The 9,801-nt window shown below is 40.3% G+C and overlaps 1 long non-coding RNA gene across 1 annotated transcript in view; it reads right to left on the reverse strand.

The window, feature by feature from the left end:
* Nucleotides 1–9,204: 9,204 nt before the first annotated feature.
* LOC102377838 overlaps nucleotides 9,205–9,801 on the reverse strand; it is an 8,207-nt gene continuing 7,610 nt past the window's right edge. The window contains exon 3 of the long non-coding RNA XR_324807.2: nucleotides 9,205–9,405. This is a non-coding gene — a long non-coding RNA (uncharacterized LOC102377838). The remainder of the gene's footprint in view (nucleotides 9,406–9,801) is intronic.

The raw sequence follows: 9,801 nt of genomic DNA on the forward strand, positions 1-9,801 counted from the left end.
AATTTCTCAGCTGGTGACCTGTCCAGTACTATGGCTTATCCAGTACTGTTCTTGTTTAGGATGATGTGGATACCATTGCCTGAATACATATGGTTACAGCAATAATACTAAAATATTTGGGATTTCTATAATCGACTTTCATCCAAATGTGAATTCCTTAACCATCCATTGTGAAATAGGTAAATAATAATGTTCCATTTTACAAATGAGGACACTGAGGCCAGAGGTGTTAAGATACTTGCTTAATGTTACATGGAAACCCATGGTAGGTGGCTCCCTTTACTAACAACGCTATTTTTCCTGTCTAAAGCTGCCTGGGGTAGGTTGGCTAAACTGAAAAACACTTTAATGCATCCTGTTTTGTTCACCCATACCTTTTTCTCCTTGGTCTCACAACGTGGACTATTCCATAGTGAAAACCTGGATTTTTAAAGGCAGTAAATGTTAAATTCCATGCTACAGATAGAGAGGAGCTCTTTAAATGCGAGAGTTACAAGAAGTCATGGGCAACTGGTGGCACCTTAGTCAGGGGGGGCAGGTCCCCCCCCCCCCATTGACAGGGAAGGACGTCCCCCATGGGCAATTGTGCCGACAGGTGCGTGTTGGGGGGTGGTTCCTCATGGCCAATTGTGCCAGCTGGAAAGTGACTGTGGTGCTCCTGGAAGTGACCGCGGTGCTCCCATTCCCCAGCTGGCACTCACAGGGGGGTACCAGTGCTCCCGCCTGCCCCCCATGTCCATCGCCTGAGCAGGGAGTGCAGCCTGTCAGGGGGTGCATGTGCACCCCCATGCACCCCCTACATGTTGCTGCTGCAAGAAGTTGTGCTGTCTGCCAATTAACAAGGAGGCGGGTGGGAATGCAGACGTGGGGAGGGAATTCTCATAGAAAACCTTAGTAGTGCCTTTTCATCTTTCTCCAAGAAAGTGCTTGTTTTAGAATGAAAGAATCTTGTTGTATATTAATTTTTGGAAATCATATCACTTTTTAAAACTCCCCTCACCTTTCTTTGTACCTCTTCCCACTGTATACAGAAACAATTTAGGCTTTTTTCCCAGACTCCATAAAATGTAGTCTGGAAGTGGCGAGTATACTTAAGGCTACAATTTTAATGAGCATGGAATCCTAGGAATAGCATTCATTCTAATGAATGTTATTTTATGTCAGGCAGTTTTACAGTTCTGCCCATCTTTCCTCATCAAGCTTTATCTCAATTAAATCACTGTTTATATTAACTATTGTCCTCTGTATTATTATCAAAGCCAAATAGTTCTACCTCCTAGGCATCCATTTAACCCGCCAACAATCCAGCACTGATTTGGAACATCCCCTCACAACTGACCAGAGCTAACACTTACCCCAGTTAACCTTGTGCTGTAATTATATGGAACCAAATCAAGCTGCTAAGAAGCTGTAGTGAAGGATAGGCTATTTGAACCATGCTGGCAACAATCTGCAGTGGTTTGCCAAGTTTATCAGGTTTATTTTCTTTCTCTCATTTCCAATAGTGAGAGATTCTGGTATCTTCTACTGAGAGTGAAGTATTATACTACCACCCATAACCAAAGTGCCTGAAAGCTATCCACCTGCAATCAGTAGCAACCATAAAGCCTATAGTGGACTTCCTATATTCCCTGAAAGTTCTCTATGGGCTCCAAAGTATTTGAGAAATATTTTTTTCCTCTTCAATATCTCCCCTTTACTGTTGTTAATAGGGCTTCATTATATAGAAGGGGATACCATTGGTAGGGTCAGGACTATCATGAAAAGGCTGTGCAAAGTTTCCTAAAGACAGTCAAACTGAGGATTCACTAGATCTTCTTTGGAAATTTGTTCCATAGCTATATCACCTCAACTGAGAGTGCTTTGTATCCAGCTCTCATGCATTTTGCCCTGGGTTCTGTGATTTATAAAGTCTCAGGAGTGCAAAATTTTCATGAATTCAGTCTTTTACCTGAGACTTGATCCATTCCTTGCTTTGAAACTTAAGGCCGGGACTTTAAATTGATGTTGGCAGCTAACCGTAGACCTTCAAGATTTAAGTCAATATACTCATGGTGGCCTAAACCAGAGAAGGTGGACAGCTTCATTCTATAGCAGCTTAAGACTGTGCATTATTTTATGATTCAGTTTTGGATTGACATCTACAGGTCCTTGTCTGGGAGGAAGGGGCAAAATTTCCTAATAAAGGCTGATGGAGAAAAAGTCAAATTACATCAAATATCACACAGTATTCCAAGTGAATAAAAGATTAAAAGAGAAAGATAATACTAACAGTTACTAGGGGTGTGTGAAACAGGCCATATTTGATTTAGCCCGAGTTGTGACAGTGATTCGATTAGTTGATTTGGATCACTGTCCCTGATTCAATTCAGCTGAATCCAAATCTGAAGATTCAATGCTAATTCAGAGAATCAGCGATTTGGCCATAGATGCAGCTTTAAACATTTTTTTCTACATAGCTTAAGGTACCAGGCACAGCTCATGAATGCTGAGATACTGAGGTAGATGGAGCATCCCACAGGAGTGTGCCAGCAGCAGGGAGGGGGCGGCACCCCCCGCATGCTCAACGGTGAACCCAGAAGTGGACCGGAAGTACTTCCAGTCTACTTCTAGGTCCACCGGGGATTGTGCAGGGGGCCCCCCCTGTGCCTCCCCAGCTTGGCAATTGATTATGGGGGGACCTCAGGTGCCCCCCACAGACCCAGGAGACACCAGACATTGAGCCAGGAGAGGCGCGGGGGGGAGGGCTCCCTGTGTGCTCCCCAGCAGACCCGGAAGTGGACCAGAAGTGCTTCTGGTCCATTTCTGGGTCTGCTGCTGAGCATGCTGGGGTGACCCCCACACTTCTGTGGGATGCTCCATGTGCTCCACCATCTCAGCGTTCATGAGTCACCTGCTACCTTGAGGTATGTAGAAAAAACATTTAAAGCTGCGTCTATGTCCGAAATCGCTGGATCTTTCCAAACCACTTCGGAGGGTTCCGATTTGATTCGGAGAGATTAAAGGGTCCTCTGATTTTATTCGTATTTGGAGATTCAGCCACCGAATTGAGTTGAATCTCTACTGAATTGAATCAGGGACTGAAGCTTCACACAGCCCTAGCAGTTACCCCTCCCATCTGCATATAGGCAGGATATCTTATCACAAATTGCTGGGCAAGATTCTTCTTCATGACACAAGAGTTTAATTCATTCACAGAATCTGTTACCCAACTTGGCATGGCCACAATGCCTAAAAAGTAGCAGTCCTACCCCACCCTATCAAAAGCCCACCTGTGAGAGTGACTGATGTATGACTTGACTTTGTATTTAGGCATGTTAAAAATGAAACTAAGCACTTACCATCATTGAATAGCTAGCTAACTGCTCTTAGTTAACTAAATATAATTTTATGGTGAGGGGACTGCTTCCCATCTGCCCACAAAAACACAGCCAGTATCTTACCTCTATTGAGGAAATTGCTCTACAGTTTCTATGCTTAGTTGGTATTTTCAGAAGTCTGAGGATTCTCATTAGGAACATTCTTATCATCAAAACCTTCTTGTCCAAAATAGATTCAGATAGTTTCCCCCAAGAGTTAGTATGAGCACATCTTTATATTTCCTTACAGAATTGTCCCAGGAATCCATCAACCCCTGGACTCCTGCTAGGTTTTATGGCCTGAATTGCTTCCAGAACCTCTTGTTACTTATGCTTCTGTCCAAAGGTTCTTTCTGTTCCTAAGTTGTCGGTGGGAGTTCAACCAAATGAAAGAACTTATTGTATTTGGTAGCGTTTGAGCTATCTCTTCCTGCATAAATATTTGAGGGGGACATTTTTACATGCTTCGTTTAGACACGTTAGTTAACATTCTCCTTTTTGTAAGACAATTTTATTAATAATATACATCCAATGGCACTTGACTAGTTTACTGAGCTACTGATGTGACATGGATCTTAACATCGTTCTAACCTTTAATATGCTTTGTCTTCTTGTTGCCAGGTCAGCAAAAAACCCTTTGATGCGTATAGTATAATAGCTCAGTCAACAGTATTATCTCTGATCTGAGTCTTTCAAATATATCACTGAGTTGCTGAAATTATGGGAGGGGGGGAAAAATCCAGTCTTTAAACAAACACTTCATGCAGCTTATGATCTAGTTAGCTGACTATACTTTCCAAAAAAATAAAGAGTAATTCAGTGCTGCGGGGTAGGTCACAAGATGCCCCTCAACTGAAACATGGTTTAAAATATGGGCATATTTCATGGTCTGGTGAAGGGTACAGTTCTCTGTTCCAATGTTTGCACTGTTGATTTTGGAACACTTCATATTCCTGCGAAGGCAGAGGTCCAGAGACTAGGGCATTAGCCTGAGTGGTGGGATACCCAATTTCAGTTTCTGCTCACATAGACTTCCTGCATGGCATTGAGTCCCTTAGTACCCCTGTGTGCCTCCAGTCCTGATTTCTAAAATGGGGGTGTTCAGCCCCATTTCAAAAAGTACCATAAAAATACACATAATAATCTGATGCAACACTTAGATACTATGGTAACAGCAACCATCTAAGCACCTTGTATAGATGTATTCTGCAGTGTATTCACACTAAAAAAAAAAAAAATTACATATAGTGGGGAGCACTTAAAATGTTGCCTTAGAAAGAATAACTAACCAACAGTAAGAATGGTTTTTATATGCATTTTATATCCCGCTGTGGAGTTTTATTCACATGGAGAAGGAAGAAGGGGTGTATGTGTGTGTGTGTGTGGTGGGGGGGGCTAACATGCTGTCAGTACTGGTTACTATATAAACCCCAAAACATTTTACTCTATTTTGTGTGTGTGTGTGTGTGTGTGTGTGCGTGTGTGTAAAAAACAAACAAACAAGCAAACCCCAAAGACACAAAGTAGTAGTGGAAAATTCATTGTCATTTTCATCTCTTGAACTGGGTGGAATCTGCACGTCTGTTCCTTTCAGTGATGATGAGTTGTTTTAAGTCACATAAAAAGAAAAATACTACTGAAACTTTTGTGAAATTGATATTTTGGGATTTGCTTATTCTCAGCAATTTGAGTTTAAGGTCTGGATTCAACAACAAACCTAACTATGTGTGTAACTACGCACATGAGCAGTTCTACACAACTACTCCAGTAATTAAGGTTAAGTATATATAAAAGTATTGTTATTGAATCAAGTCCTTAGAAACTGGGGGAAAATTTTGCCTTTCCGGTATGCTGTGACATTTCACAGATCCAAAATGTTTCTGTGCTGGCTGTGTCCCTTCCCTTTAGTTTTCTTCTTTTGCAATTTTTTTTGTAGCCAGTGAGTAAAGCAGCAGTACTGGCCAACATTTCAGCGAGCTGGGTATTGACAAGAGGGAATGTGATTTATCTCAAATTCTTTCTGCTTCAGTCAGTACTAAAAATCAGGATGGTAACCAAGGACTTTGTCACCTATCCATTAAACTCCATAGGTAATCTTTCTGCTCTAGAAGGCCAAGCAAGTTACATTCCTTCTGCTCTTTCACCGTTATTGTATTTAGGGCTGCCACAGTAATTCCATGGAATAAGCTAGCCAACAGCTGGCACAGCACTTATGATTGTAATTTATCCTTTTCAGACAAAGCACATGGAAGTATCTGTTCTGTTAGGAGGTAGCTTAGACAAGCAAATAAGTCAGTCAGCAGGAGTTGACTGGTGCAAGTCAGGACTGGCTCCTTGCTATGGTAAGAACCTGTACCTGGGGAATTCCAGTCATAACTGATATGTGTAAGTGATGTGTGAGGCTTGTTCTTTTTCTTTCTTTTACATTTATACCAAAAAGTGCATTTCAATTCGATTTTTTCCATATAAAAAGGAGACTAAGCTGATAAAAATTCCAAGATGGATAAAAAATGTTCTGTTGAATTTGGCAAGGGCAGGGACCTGGAAAGCATATTTTCTCCTCCTCTTTCAAGAGACATATAAAAATAACCTAGCTAAAATTACACCATACCACTTACACTTTGTACTTCCTATTACAGGTGCCTCTCTCAGAGATAGTCAATCCTGGCTGGCACTGCCTAACCCTCTTATGTATTAGGCAACTTGAAATTTGGAATTAAAAATGCTTTCAAATGAAAACCCATGAGTCCCATCAGAGCTAGGTTTTCATCACAAATCCAAAACTTAGTCAAAGTTCAATGAGTACTGACATGCCACACAGAGAGAGAGAGAGAGGGAGAGAACATGATACATCATTTTATCCTGAAAGCCTGGCAAAATTTCAGTTTGGCCCCATAATTCCTCCATTTCAGCTTCCTACTGCTTTGAGGCTTACCGTTTAGAATGCAACATCCTCCTCCATAGCTCTGTGAGGTTGCTAAGATGTTCTCTGCTGCTGTAAATATTTGTCTGGCTAATGGCCTGGGAAGGGCATTGTCTTCATAAGCAACTGTCCCTAGAGGGCTGGGTAATAGAGCTGCAGCTTTGCAACCTCACTTGGAAGTCATTTGACATCTCTTTGAGTACTATGACTATGCTTCATCGCCATGTGAATATATCACAAGTAAAGTTGTTTTATGAAACTGTTTATGAAACTGTGCTGACATGTAAGCAAATTGCTATCACACAGTGAAATCTGTGTATTTCATTCTAAAACAGGACTTACATAGTCTAAGTCGAGGAAGCTCCTCAGGCACAGCAAGCCAAATTAAAGATCTGGGTGGTTGTGGGGAATGGAGCTCTTGCTTTCTTTGGCTTGGGCCAAGACTTTTACAACTATATGTGAAGCACTGTGCAGGTTCCTAATTATTTTAGGCATTTAATTCTCTCCCTGAAGCCTGTAGGGATTGAATAGCTAAGACCACCCATTTAGTTCTGAAATTGCAATCCTTAATCCACCTTGTGGCCTTACCATAAAATTTGGTGTTCAGATCCTACTGAAACTCTCCCCTATAATATGGAGAAAAAAAATCATAAGATTGTCCCAAATGAAGGTGACAAGAAAGCATTAGCAATTGCTCTTGTTCTCATGTTAGGGCAGATCAGATTTTGTGTGGATTGTGTAGGTGCTTAGCATCTGTAAGCAGTTAGAACAAAAAACTAAAGATTTGGGATTCACAGGGTCAATTTCTGGCATTGCCACTGACTCATGTGATCTGAGGCAAGTCATCACCTTCAAATAAGAGATAATACTTTCCTACCTCACAGGAGTATTGTCAGCTTAAAATATATAATGTTGATTTAAAATCCTTGATGAGAAACACAGAATAGCTCCAATTTAATAAAGTACTTATGCACATGCATAACTGCAAGCATGAGAATAGTTCCACTGGAGTCTCCTGGTCAATGAAATAAATGTCACTACACATTTAAATTCCTCAGGTGCTTAGATACATTTCTGACCAGGGGCTTGTAACTTATTTTTCCATGTCTATATTTTCCCCTTTCATTCTGCAGCTGGAAAAGAATTTTCACAGCTCAATTTTCACATTTTGTACCAAATCGGGGTTGGACGCTCTATGAGATGCAGAGCACACCTTGAGAATTCAGGATGCTCATAAACATTCAGGAGGTACTCAGCACCCCCCTGATTGGGCCATATCTATGGAAAGTCATCCAAAAAGAAGAAATTGCAGGATATCTGAGGTGAGGTCATGTAGTGGTGAGCCACATGACAGGCATTGCTGTTATCTGATCACATTACATGGAATGATAAATGTCTTGCTTTAGTCCAATGGCATGCAGTAAAACTGCTCAATGCATATATACCCAACATCACCTCTCTTATTCATCATCCACATTCACTAAACAGGAAACAAGGTAACTTTCCTTATCCAGCTTAAATTAACTGTGTGTGCAGCTTTAGCAGAGTGACACAAAGAGGCGATTAACACCATTCTTTTCAAAGTTTAAAAATACAAGTCCTTTTTGCAGAACAGCCCCAGCTAATAAACTTAACAGAATAACTATCTGAACAATTCTAAATTTACTATTGCTTCCTGTAAGAGAAAGAAAGAAAAAAAGAGAAAGCGAAAGAAAGAGAAAAGACATTATGGCATTAGCCACTTCTGTTAATGTAATCAAGTCAATGGCAGAAACTTGGCTTGCCATTTCAGAAGCAATCATTTCAAATACCATCAAACACTTTTTTTTTTTTTTTTTTGGTAGAAAAATATAGAAAAATGCTTTTCCTTCCTTGTTGCTTCTGCTTCTGGTTGCAATTCAAATATCTCAAAGTCTTGACAATAATTGCAACATTTTGTGCTGCCAATATAGGCAAATGTAGTTCTAATTTATTTGTATTTCTTTCAATTTCTATTAAACAGAAAGGGAATATTTTGCACCTGGATAGATGCCTGTGTTTTTGAATCACAAAACATTAAGCATCTTGACCTATACTGATTTCTATCCATTATGTCTCATTTTTCATAGAATCATAGAAAATTAGGGTTGAAAGGGACCTCAGGAGGGCATCTAGTCCAACCCCCTGCTCAAAGCAGGACCACCCCCAACTATATCATCCCACCCAAGGCTTTGTCTACCAAGGTCTTAAAAGCCTCTGGGTAGCCTGCTCCAGTGCTTTACTACCTTCCTAGTGAGAAAGTTTTTCTTGATATCTAACCTAAACTTCTTTTGTAGAGGGACTCAGTCCCATGAGACCGTTGCTCCTTGTTCTGTTATCTGCCACCACTGAGAACAGTCTAGCTCCATCCTCTTCAGAAAACCCACCAAGGAGTTGAAGGCTAATATTAAATCCCCCCTCAATAGTCTCTTCTCCAGACTAAGAAGTCCAGTTCTTTCAGCCTTTTCTCATAAATCATGTTCCCTGGGCCTCTATCCATTTTTGTTGCCCTCCACTGGACTCTCTCCAAACTTTTCTCATGTCTTAAAACAAAATAGTAATGAAACCTATCTTTCAGAAGCAATTCTAATATCTTCTGTCCTAAAATTTGGTGCATGTCTAGAGGGATGCTTCATAGTTATATAACTGTGAGAGGAGCAGGGGATTCACAGGTAGTAAGAGGCAAAAACAGAAAAGGGAATGTGATGGCAAACAAAAGGCAAGCTATGTGCATTTTTACGTTTAATATTGAAGAAACCATGTAAAAATAATGTTCAGATTAAAATCTTTTCCTCACCAGCTTTTTGTGCCACAGCTTTCTGTTCACAGGACATAGGAGAAGGAAGTAAGTGACACAAATAAACTAGTTAGAATATGTGAATTAGTTTATCAGAAAATTGGCTACAAATTTGTTGTTGAAATGTTTATACAAGATAATTTTGCCTGACAAAAAGTGTGGATATGCAAATGACAGTTCTATGATGCCCCACATTTTGTGGTGCCATTTACAAAACCATCCATGGGGCACCATTTTCAAAATACGTGGCTGGACATGTAGTTTCTTGTGCCTTTTCTTTCCCTCAGTCAGATATTCCACAGTTCTTCCTTAGAAAAAGAAAAATGAAGCCAATAAGATTTTGTTACATAAACACCTGCAAGAGTTGGCCTTATTTTTTGTAGTACCCATAAATCTGAAATATTTTTCCTCTGTATAGTTTGTTTCTTTAATCTGAAGGAGTAGCAAAGAAATGTAGATTTGATTCAGCAAGAGCACATGAGCCGCCCAGCTCCTGATTGAAAGGTGTAGCAAAAATATTTATAGCTTAAATATATATATGTATAAATTACTTTTTATCCTTTCAGTTGCATGTTACAAGAAACACATCTAGGAAAATCACACCAATAAAAATCAAAACAGTCCAGGCAGGGCAGGAGGGGAAACAGGTCTTATCCTTGGGTTTCCCATTCCCTTACGTTCTTGAGCTCTTTTGTTCTCTTTCC

This window comes from Alligator sinensis, unplaced genomic scaffold, assembly GCF_000455745.1.
Source record: "Alligator sinensis unplaced genomic scaffold, ASM45574v1 scaffold622_1, whole genome shotgun sequence".
In the NCBI taxonomy this organism is placed as follows: domain Eukaryota; kingdom Metazoa; phylum Chordata; order Crocodylia; family Alligatoridae; genus Alligator; species Alligator sinensis.